Source organism: Hetaerina americana, unplaced genomic scaffold, assembly GCF_022747635.1.
Source record: "Hetaerina americana unplaced genomic scaffold, ioHetAmer1.1.p SCAF_15, whole genome shotgun sequence".
Lineage (NCBI taxonomy): Eukaryota > Metazoa > Arthropoda > Insecta > Odonata > Calopterygidae > Hetaerina > Hetaerina americana.
In genome coordinates this window covers 877382-889188 of record NW_027286625.1, presented here as the reverse complement: position 1 = coordinate 889188, position 11807 = coordinate 877382, and the positions used below count along the sequence as shown (strand labels likewise).

Here is an 11807-nt window from a genome sequence, read left to right as displayed (position 1 = left end):
GCGTCGGTGGTGTAATGGTCAGCATAGTTGCCTTCCAAGCAGTTGATCCGGGTTCGATTCCCGGCCGACGCACTCTTTTTTACTATTAAATATAAAAATATGCAGGATAGACTGCAATATTTTTATGTTGCGACGTTTCCCTTGAAGCTTTTGAAATTATTTTTATCGTCAGATGAGTCAGGATAGTTCGAAATCTTATTTCATGGCAATGCGAATAATGACGAAGTGCATAGTTAGAAAATATCATGACGGGCGATTGAATGAATCGCGGTTTTTTCTCTTAATGGATTCCAGTAATAACAGCTTAGTGCCCTGATAGACTTGCTTCAAAATTTTCATTTTTCTGATGGATACTTTAGTATTTCAGTGCTGAAAATAGAGTTGCTTAAATTCAAATTAAAATAATAACACTCGTACTGTGGTTATGGAGAATAGGCACGCGTAATGTCAGTCAATTTGTTTAAGTTAACAATGCAACGCAAATGATATTAAATCATCCTACAAATTGTGTTTTACATGATATGAGGAAATAAGTATCATGCAATAGTACACAATACGGCCAATATTTTATATCCCTTTAAATATGGTGTCACTACGATTTGCTAATTGTTACATGAGTTTAGAGAGGAAAGGACGATTAAATTTATTCTCAGTTTTACCTTCAGCTCTACGTTACTATTTTTCTTCAGTGATGAACAGTAATTTTACCAAGTACGATGAATATATTGGTATCATTTTATTGAATGGATCCGAGGAATCATTATACTGTGTTAAATTACTAAAATCATTTTTTTTTAATTTTTGAGTGAATGGCGTGTTTTTTATATTCAAATTTCCTACAGTAAGTTTGGGGAAGGCGCACTTTAATTAATCGAGCACATATAAATTGATTGCCTTTGAGTACAAAAAGAGCTTGGTGAAGTACATAAAATTAAAAATTGAAACAAAAATATAGTGACAGGGAATGAAATAATCAGGTACACATAAGGTCTTCAGCACTCACTATATTATACCAAAAGGGGCGAGAGAGCAATTAAACATGCCAATGAAGAGAATGTTCCAATATTTTTAAACATAAGAAAACTGAATAACATGAATAGCTCAAAATCCATTTCTTTTAAGCGTTACGTAGATCAAATGCACTTTGATTATAAAAATGATATGGCCTAGTGAAAGTTCTGATAAAATAATAGCTTGCAGGACAGAAAAGAAATAGCATTCGGAGATTGAATGAAAAAAAGTGCGTCGGCCGGGAATCGAACCCGGATCAACTGCTTGGAAGGCAACTATGCTGACCATTACACCACCGACGCCTCGAAGAACTTTGTATGAATACAGTTTTCCTTTCCGCAAAGATGATCTCTCATTCCCTTCACCGAGGCGTCCCAGGTTTCATCTCTCCAAATGTGAGGACGGCATGAGAGGGAGATTCAAAATGTTAGCGCAGCTTATATCTCCCATCTTCCCCTTAAAAATATCCATAGTTATTGTTTTTTAAATTAATAATCTGTATATTTTCGTATAGTGTTCCTCCTTAAATATGTCTCTTTCTACCTTTATCGCTTTTTCAAGGTATACATTTGCATTAAAGAATGAGCCTAATAAATTCTCTCTTATTATTAGATTCTAAGAAAATGATGCTGTGAAGTCGGATCTTCAGATGGTAAAAGTATCATTTCCACAATTCCGTATTTACGATCATGAATATCGTAATCGTATCGAATATTTTATGTTCCAGTAGGTATATATAGCTGGAAATATGACACGAGTGCCTTCTAAGTGATTATTTTTATTTAAAAAATCGCCATTTCAACTATTAAGGAACCATTCCAGCGTATACAATTAAAAAAAAAATCTAGCCTACAGATACAATATGCAATAATGCGGCTTGTCGATTGTACGAATGATAAAATCTTCGGCCACAAACATTGAAGAATTAGTTTTATAATAAAGAATGGATATTTTGAACGAAAAAGTATTCCTAGAATCACTTTATAATGATGCATTGGAATAGCGAGCTCTCTTATTCCATGCAGCAGGTAGACACACACTCCGCCAAAAGATTTCTAAACTTTTTTGACCGGTGAACTAGACCAACCTCTTATTTTCTTTCTTAATTCAGAGGTCTTCCGAGAAACTCGTACTCTGCTTCACATTTCCTGCGGTGTAGAGTTCCCCGCTCAATTTGCGAGAAGTTGAAGCGTACAAAAAAAACAATCAGTTTCTTTAAGAAGCTATGGGAAGAATTCTATAGTTACAGTTGGTCGACGTCTGCTTGTTTCGCTAATGAAACCTCGAAAAAAAATGCGGGTAGCGTTTTTTACCTGGGTAAACAAACCACAAAATGCTAGGCGTTCGCTCGACTTCCATGGAAATTTCTGAAGCTACTGGTTTTCCCCTCACGCAGTAAATATCCTGGCAGGTCTGGCACTTGGTTCGAATTTCATCTTTCAAACATCCAGATGTGCTTCGTATTTTCTCATATGAGAATCCAGATCCAAAACTTGATTTTAAAATGCTCAATTTAGGTTGAAATGCCGACTGCGAGCATGCAAGAAAAAAAGACTCTCAAAACTGCTCTCCATCCAGCATGGACGTTGAAGAAAAAATATAAAAATATCGACAATTCGATTCTCTAAGATATTTAAAAAAAGTCGAAACAGTCAGCTATTTTATAAAATATTCATTAAGCACAAGTACTAATAGTAATTACAAAATTAATGAACAGCGATATCTTTGGTAAATTACAGTATTTTTCAAATTAACTTCTTAAACTGTAATAAGAGGCAATCAAGCGTTGAGAACCAATAGCAAGGAGCACCGTTTTGTGGAATATGTTCATATATGGTGTGACGGCTCGTAGGAGACGTGGTAATGTGTGCGCTGGTAAACTGAATGTAATCAAAATTTCCTTAGATAAAAAAAATTGGCTATGAGAGCCAAAATCACCATCAATGCAATTAAGGCGTTATCTTAGCGTTACTGTACTATGAACTTAGACGAATTTTGTTATTTCTCGTGACGTTTAAATCGTATTTTACTAGAATTGTGCTTCAACTATCGAATATTCTCTCTGAAAAATATCTTTAAAAATTCACCGCCTCCAGATTAATAAAATGTGGACTCGCGATATTTCGCCGGATTTACATTATTACGAAAAATACACTCGGAGTTATCCAAGAGGGTAAATATTTATTTTTATTTAGGTTTTGGATGGACACACCTACCAAATAAATATCTCCTAACAAGACACAACTGAACATCCGACTCTATAACAGGCCTCTCTTCATCTCTGTGTACTTCCTTCCTCCCTTCATCCCGTCCAACATCCCTATCCTATTTCTGCCCTTTCCTCGTTTGCCTAACATCTCCCCTCGATTACAGTCTTCAACATTTCACTGCCGATCAATTGTCTTTTACTTATACCACATGCTGGGTTATACAGGGTGCGGCAAAATATCTTCCTTTTTTCAATGCAATATTGCATTGAAAAAAGGAAGTTATGTTGCCACACCCTGTATTTCCTACTTAACACAAGTTCGAGGAAAGCAATACGGAGATAGGATAAGATCATTAGAAATATTTTGAGCAATAACAATTTGCTGAAGAAAGATGTGGAAGCAAAGTGAATAAGAAGAATTTCAGAGCAGGATTCGGGCTGGCAAAAGGTGGCACAAGAAAAGCATGATGTGAAAGGGAAGACATGAAAAGGTTAGCCGATGAAAGCACTGAATGGAAAATCATGATTGATGGCCACTGATTTTTATTACCATTTAAATATTAGTGATGGTGGAATTAAATCTTCGAAATAGGCGTATACCATTATTAAAATTAATGTTAGTTCTGGGGTAGGTGGTGGCAATAAGCATGAATATGCATAGTTGCATGTATGATTGTTTAAGATAGGCCGGTAATCTTTTTTTTCTCGTGCTATCAGCCCCGAACTTTAGGCGGGACACATCCCTGCTATTATTAACCGCTGCTTTAAAAGTAGCGGTATGCTTATAATGAACTCTAGGGTACCTGTCGTCCAAAAATCGCCTCGCTGGATTGAAAAGCTTGACGCATAGAATTAGGATCAGGTGATTGACAATAAGGAAAAATGATGAAAAGAGTGAAGACATGGATTTGAAAACGAAATTTTATAATTTTATCATGATATTGAGCATTGAAAACTACAAGATATTTTAATGATTGTTTAAGCCAATTTTTCTCTGGCATTTGGATCACATAAATCTCACATTTCTCATCAAAAAATAGAATTTGTTTTCGCACACCAAATAAAGTATAAAATTTTAAAATACTTTCGGAAAAAAGCCAGGTGAGCAATGAATCCTCGGGTAGTTATTCGCCAACTGTCATTCAAAAAAGAATAACGGCGAGTTTCAATTGATGTTCATCCTGCCACAGTCATTGGGAATCATATGTGCGGGGAACTTCCTTCCTTGGCCAGTTGTCAGGTGTGTCCCTAAAGTCCCTTCGGTGTTCAGGTGCTCTGGCGTGGGACAATGGGAAATCAGGGGATGAGGGGAGAGAAAGGGGGTAGAGAGGTCCGGACGGAACTGGGTTGGCAGGAATTCTGAAGACACTTGGCGGCCGGGAACGTGACGGGAAAGGTCGATTGGGATGACTGGATGCTGGAGAGGGCGGAGGGTAGAGCGGTACAATTTCTTTGGCGAGTGTAGCATAATGGCGGACAGTGAGAGATATGCCCCCTTCTCCTTGACGAGGGCACAAACGCTCGGGAGAAAGAGCTCCCGACATCCTCGCTACCTTTATCTACGCAGATAATCACGCTGGCCGTTTTGCTGAAGCGATAGTTCTTAAATTGGCAGCTGACCAACGACCATAGTGGCACCTACAACCATATAACACCCGGAGATCATTCACGGAGGATTGTTGATTGGATAATGGTAAGGGAGCTAGCAAAAAAAGGCTTCAATATCGAGGGAGCATAACTCATTTGAAGAAAGGATTTTAACGAGGAAGGAAAATAAAGGTGGAGATAATGAACGGTGAATTGTAAGAAATGAAGTCAAATCTTTTTTTTTACTGCCACAATTTCTTTCTAACTTAGGATACAATGTCTGTACATCAACTCCCTATATCATCTGCAACGATCAAGAATGCGGGATGTAAAAACGTCCCTTCGTTCCCACTGATGAATCATTAAAAGACAATTTTTTAGCATTGGCCCTGAGTGCAAAATGAATATTCGTCTAGAACAATCCTATCATTAACAGAATTGAATTGTGAAGAATGGTATTCTAAAACATATATACAGAAAATTATGCATGTAAGAAGTCTTTAGAAAGACTGATGAAATGATTTAGGACGATGGCCACGCTCTATCTTAAGCCATAATATGTTATCAATATTAGAAATTTTACTCGAAACCATTTACCCATTTGTGAATTAGTTTAACCATGTGATGAACACAATCTTTTAAGTTCACCAATAGCGGTCAAATCGGTAAATATGCAGGCACTCAATGAAACAATTTTTCCTGTCGTTAGCTTCATCGTAACAAGTTTCTTAATGTCAGGAAATTCTCTTAACGCCTAAGAATATTACTTATTATGAAACGTATTCTACCCATTAGCAATTTTTTCCTGGACGGCCATTGAAAGTCGTCACACGTAATTCCAACCCTTTTAAGCACCAGCATCATGAGATAATTTTGAACCTATTTGTTTCATTCTTCAGGTCCTCATAGTTTCGACTCCTTTGCTATTCGCGACGGCTTCATTCAAAGGGCAACCCAAGCTGGAATCTTTGTAGTGAGAGAATTATAGTACAACGGGTTCGCTTTCGATGAGCATGCGTAGAGGAGAGTTCAAGTTCGGGACGCAATTCGTGAGAGATGGAACGTGAAGCCGTTGACCTCCCATACACCTTCCCTCTACCAAGTGTCAACCCCAGAATTTCCCTCCGCCATTTATGTCTCTAATGTTTAATTTTTATGGCGATAACCGCATTTAAAACATATCGCATATGGTATAAATAATCACAGAAGTCGTCTCAAAATAATAAAATTTTGATAGAATAATAACCATGTGTATTTATACTCCAACAATAGCTATAACACAATACTTCCTGACAAATTTTCCACGAAATTTCCTGACTCTAGTCAAATACAGGAAAGAATCACTCTCGCAGTGCGTACATATTTTCCGAGTAAAGTTGTCTTTACCGGCAGCAACTTAGAAGCGGGTTTCTTTTAGTCTTCCCTTCTTCAAGAGACAAAATCGTCTAAATAATATAGTACGGTCGCAAGCCTTTTTTTCATATATTTCATCAACTAAATGTAATTACTTCCTTAAGGCCACAACAATTTCCCGAGCAGGACATGAATAGCAGGGATTACCCTAATCGCAGCATCTGACTTAAACCTAACCCGCTTGCGTCTGAGATGAAACATAGTGATAACAGTAGGAATACTGTACGATCCTAGCTCATATTACTGAATATCACTAATTAACTAGGTTCGATTACCATTTCAGCAATTATGATTAACGTAGAATGGGACCATTTCTTACATTCAAGTGACTACCTGTACCATACCCAACTACATTGGTGGGGCAACCATATTTCGAGCTCCATTGCTCAAAATTATACCAATACTGCCACACAATACGTGCATGAACGATCAGGGTAGATGTGTGATTAACTAAACTATGAATTCAATACTGCTAGTTCCAATTTTGTTTGGTGTGTATTGAATATAAATAGGATAAAGAAAAACCATAACCACAGTAATCAACCCTAAGGTCGGTTTGGTAAGTGATGATAGAGTTCACCCACCTAAGCCCGACAGCATGTGACATTCACACATCAGGGTAGGGGGGCCAATTCCTTTCCCTGTACCGGTTATGGTGTCCCAGGAAGATCTGGTACCCGAAAAATGACATACCTTGGGTGGAGCTACAGGTGCCCAGAGACTTGCCCGGAAATCGAACCCGGGACCCTCCGGCCAGTAGTCTAACGCTCTACCCCCTGGACTACCGCGACCCACATAAATAGGATAGGATACAAAATTTAAAAGTGCGTATTTTTATTGAAGAATTGTAAGAAAGTGCATTACATTTTACAACCAAAATTTTTAACTCTGGAAGCCTACTACAATATCAAAAAATTATTGCTTTCAAAGACCGAAATATACAAACTTCGATTATTTTTAAAGTCAGTACACTGTTTATGAAATATTTTCAGTGGACCCAAAACCACCAATACATATCTAATCCCCACCTAGCTCGACACAACGACACTCCCTACGCTATAATGACACGAAGGAGAGCGGAAATATTTCGTGGAAAGAATCTAACTAGGTCTTTCACCGATTCCGAATTTTGAGAAATATTACAGCATTTTGTTAACTTATTGATTGCAGAATCAATACGTGTGCGTGAAAGAAGTGCAGAAAGAAATGCAGACGCATGTGTTTGTGTGGACATTCTCTCAAATGTTATCCTCCCCACAATGCGGAATTTGCGTTTTACAGATATCGTACGTTCATCATCAAACGTATTTACAATCCAAATCGATACTTCACCTCTAGACATTTGGCATATCCCCTTCTGAAGTCACCGCGTGTCTTCTCAAAACCTCCATTCTCCGCCTTCAATCCATCCATTGCACACATCTACACAAACACTTTCGCAAATTCCTACCCTCCCTATATCGTCTAGCCTTCCATTCACTTTGAGGGGAAAAACACTGGGCGAGGTGGACAAGTGGAGAAAGACCGTCATCCCTTTTCCCTGCATCGTTCTCAAGCCATCAATCTCACATCCCTCGGACGTCCGAAAGGTAGCCCCTACCAGTCCACCTTTTCGTCAAATGCATGTGAATGTGTGCATACAAACACATTCACATGCCTTTTGACAGTTTCTTCACCACAGTGTCGTCGACTGCAGACACACAATTATGAATTGAAATCTTAATTCTGAGTGAAATACTTGCTGCCATCTGTGTGTGGACATTTTTTTGGAAGGACACAAGATTAAATGTTTCAATCTCAAAAATTTCCCAAAAAGCATATCCGAATCGGACTACCTTGACTTGGTTTCTTTGCACATTTGTACCCTATTCATACAAGATATTAGAAGGCCTTTTACCCATGATGTAGCCTCTACCTTTCGAAAAAGGTGGAGGCTACATCATGTGAGGGCTACAGGACAATAAGTTTGATACCCCACGCAGCTAAAGTTGTTCTCAGGATTATCAATAACAAAATAGAAAGTAGGGCAAATGATTACTTAGGGGATGATCAGTTTGGTTTTAGGAAGGGGAAAGATACTCGTGATTTCATTGCAGGAATGAGATTACTAATCGAGGGGAATATAGAATACAACCAGGACGTATTTGCCTGTTTCCTAGATTTAGAAAAAGCGTTTGATAGAGTGAATTGGGAAAAAAACTAATGAGTATATTGAAGTAAATAGGAATAGACTGGAGGGACAGGTGGCTAATCCGCAAACAGTACATTTCTCAGTCTGCTCAGGTGCGAGTGGGGAACGGGGAGTCGGGATGGGAAGTGTTAGGAAGACGTGTAAGGCAGGGTTGTCCATTATCACCGCACCTGCTCAACGTACATGGGGAGGAAATGGTTAAAGAGGCATGGAAAGAACTGGAGGCAGGAATGAAAGTAGGAGGGGAATACGTAAAATCAGTTAGGTTTGCTGATGACCAAGCTTTAGTTTGTCAGTCAGCCAAGGGGCTGCAAACATTGCTGAGTGAATGGGAGATTCATTGCGATAGATATGGGATGAGAATCAATATTAATAAAACAAAGGGCCTGCGAGTTTCCAGAATTAAAAAAGCTAAGCTAAACATTAAAATACAGGAGGGCAAAAACTAGAGCAGGTAGAACCGTTTGAGTAAGAAGTAGGTACATTTACGTAGACTCTCGGAAGTGTTTTGGACCAACACGGTCAAAGTAGTAGGGACGAAAGGAGAAGAATTGCGTTAATCAAAGAGGCTTTCACAAGGATGAGGGAGTTAATGAGGGGGACGTTGAGTAAGAATATTAAGAAAAGACTCGTGAAAACTTTGATATGGAGCGTAGCTATGTACGGCGCGGAAACGTGGTCATTGAAGCAGGAGGATAGACGTAGACTGGAGGCTTTTGAAATGTGGGTGTGGAGAAGGATGGAGAAGGTGAAATGGACAGAGAAGAAAACAAATGAGGAAGTACTTGGTATGGTGGGCGAAGAGAGAGGTTTGTTGAAAGAAATCCTATGGAGCTAGGAAAAATGGATGAACGGCGTATTTATCGACAGTGGAATGTTGAAGAATGTAATAGAGGGGAGAATGAGTTGAGTTAGGCAAACGAGGAAAGGGCAGGAACAGGATAGGGATGTTGGACGGGATGAAGGGAAGAAGGAAGTACTCAGAGATGAAGAGAGACCTGATGTAGAGTAGGTTGCTGGATTGAGTTTAGTTAGGAGTCAAATGGGATCGAGATGGTGTGGGGGCTAACGTACTGGCTTCCCACCCAGAGGGCCCGGGTTCAAATCCCAGCGGTGTTGAATATTTTTCAGTGGTATCTCGATCCCTACTCGAGGTGCTTTGTGGAGGACACTTCGAGTGAGTACGCCGTCCGTCGGATGGGACGTTAAGCTTCGGACCCCTTGGCGCCTTTCGTGAAAAGTAGGCTAATGCCGACGCCGGGTTTCTCTCCACCCTTCATCCTTTCCTGCCCATCCCCTAATGCGCAAATGACCTCAGCGGTCTATCGCCTCCCCTAAATACTACTAGGAGTCACAAAATATTTATTTGGTAATTGTGTTCATCCAAAAACCTACCCTAACCGATAGATCATTTAATAAATAAAAGTTAACTTTTTCCTCATTCCCACGAGATATTCATACTAATCCAGGGCATGATACATAATATTTCGATATATGTGTTATATGATACATAAACACTACTTGAACAATACGAGCACATTCGGTAGATTACCTTATTATAACAATATATAAACATACACGCACACAACACATAAATGCACGCGCATATATTCACAGGAACGTTTCTCATTTTCTAGAGCATTGTGTTTCGTATTATTCCTGTCTTTTGTTTACGGAAGACAGATTGATCCCACATTACTATGATTTCATAAAAATGAGCACGATTTAATACAGCTTTATGTAAATTCAACTGAATAATGCACCAATTTCTGTAAAATCCGATTTTTGCATATTTTTACGAGTTGACTAGACTGAGAATTTCACAATATTATGACTATCATGGGTTATCGAGCCTAGGATTGGTTTGTTCTAGCTTTCCGTGCTATTTTGTTATCCACCATTCTCTTCATTTCTTTGCAATTCACTCCGCTGACAACCTCGCAACATCTGCTTATCGTAATGCTATCTTTGACTCAAATTCCTTACTTCTACTCTTTATGACTCCTTCCTTTATGATTGCAGGTTAACTACTACGTCTTGTATGCTGGAAAATTCTAAAGACACCATACCTCGTGTATTTCGAGAAGTTGTGAAATAATGCAAATTGTTTTGGTTGCTACACATTTGTTCACTCAATCATTTACGCCTACATGATTCAAATTTTATGTTGGAGGTGCTCCAACCATATTACGTCACGATGCATGCGTGGACTAAGAAAGCCGAACTTAGGTGATGTCATTCCATCTCTGTCTCGGGAATTCCCGCACAATCTTCGCAGAGCGACATGCCTTTCACTAACATGTATACGAGATGACAATGTAATTCTAAGGAATATATAAATCTTCTTGGTACCAATCCCTGAAAAAAACACCAAATTCAAAGATTGATAGATCACGAGTACGGCACGTACAGAATACACTATGATCAATGGCATTTCCTGCAACCAAAATCAGGATGACTATGCATTCTAAAAGGGAACTTTGGCGGTCATAATTTCGCCCGAATAAAACCACTTACCTACCGTATATGCACATTTGATATAAAGAAAGGTGTTAAAGACTTAGGTTAACATGATCGTAACGTGATTTCATTATTATGCAATATTTTCGTCCTATTACCAACTTAGCTAATGCACTTTCTGCTTTTAATTTTTTCAAGTTGGAGTAATCTACGAGAGACAATTTTAAAGATTTTTATCCCTCAAATAACATTAAATAGACGTTCCCCATTACTGAATAAAATTTTCTTATTTTTTTATAAACATTTCTCTATTCTATAGAATAATTCAGCTCGATTTCAATTTAAAAATTTTGTAATTCTTTTTACAAAACGAATTTAAAATACGAGTTAGTTTGAGGGTTCTTGGACTCATCACTAGATATCAGCCCTAGCGCAACAAGATACCCACTTAGTAATAGCTAATCCTTTATGAGTAAACATGTAATGTGTCAGTTCCCTGAGAAGAGATCTGTGGTGTGGATACCTCTCTGTTGTTGTTCCCATGTAGTGCTTCGTGAAGATGAAAAAAATTGAGAATCGAGCAGTAATTAAATACTTTGTAAAGATAGGTATGAAAGCAAAGGAAATTCATGCCGACTCTCAGGACCCTCTGGGGTACTTTGCTCCTTCATATTCAACAGCTGCCAAGTGAACAAATGAGTAAGAGTTTGGTTGGAACAGCTTAGATGGTGATCTGCATAATGATTAGGCAAAATGTGACACTATCCCAGAAATTAATAAAAAAGTGTATTGAGTGGCCATGGAGCCTTGTTGACTGAAACGTTAAGGTATCGATGAAGCTGTAGGTATGTTATATTAATAGGCATTATACAGTTTAATAGTGAAATTGGATATGAGAAAATTATTTGTTAGATGGGTGCCACAATCCTTGACGCA

General features: G+C 38.5%; 2 non-coding genes across 2 annotated transcripts; one reads left to right on the top strand and one right to left on the bottom strand.

The window, feature by feature from the left end:
- On the top strand, positions 1–72 carry TRNAG-UCC (transfer RNA glycine (anticodon UCC)). Its single transcript has one exon. It is a non-coding gene; the product is annotated as a tRNA-Gly (tRNA).
- A 1169-nt stretch (positions 73–1241) lies between these two features.
- Positions 1242–1313, bottom strand: TRNAG-UCC (transfer RNA glycine (anticodon UCC)). Its single transcript has one exon. It is a non-coding gene; the product is annotated as a tRNA-Gly (tRNA).
- Between the last annotated feature and the right edge of the window lie 10494 nt (positions 1314–11807).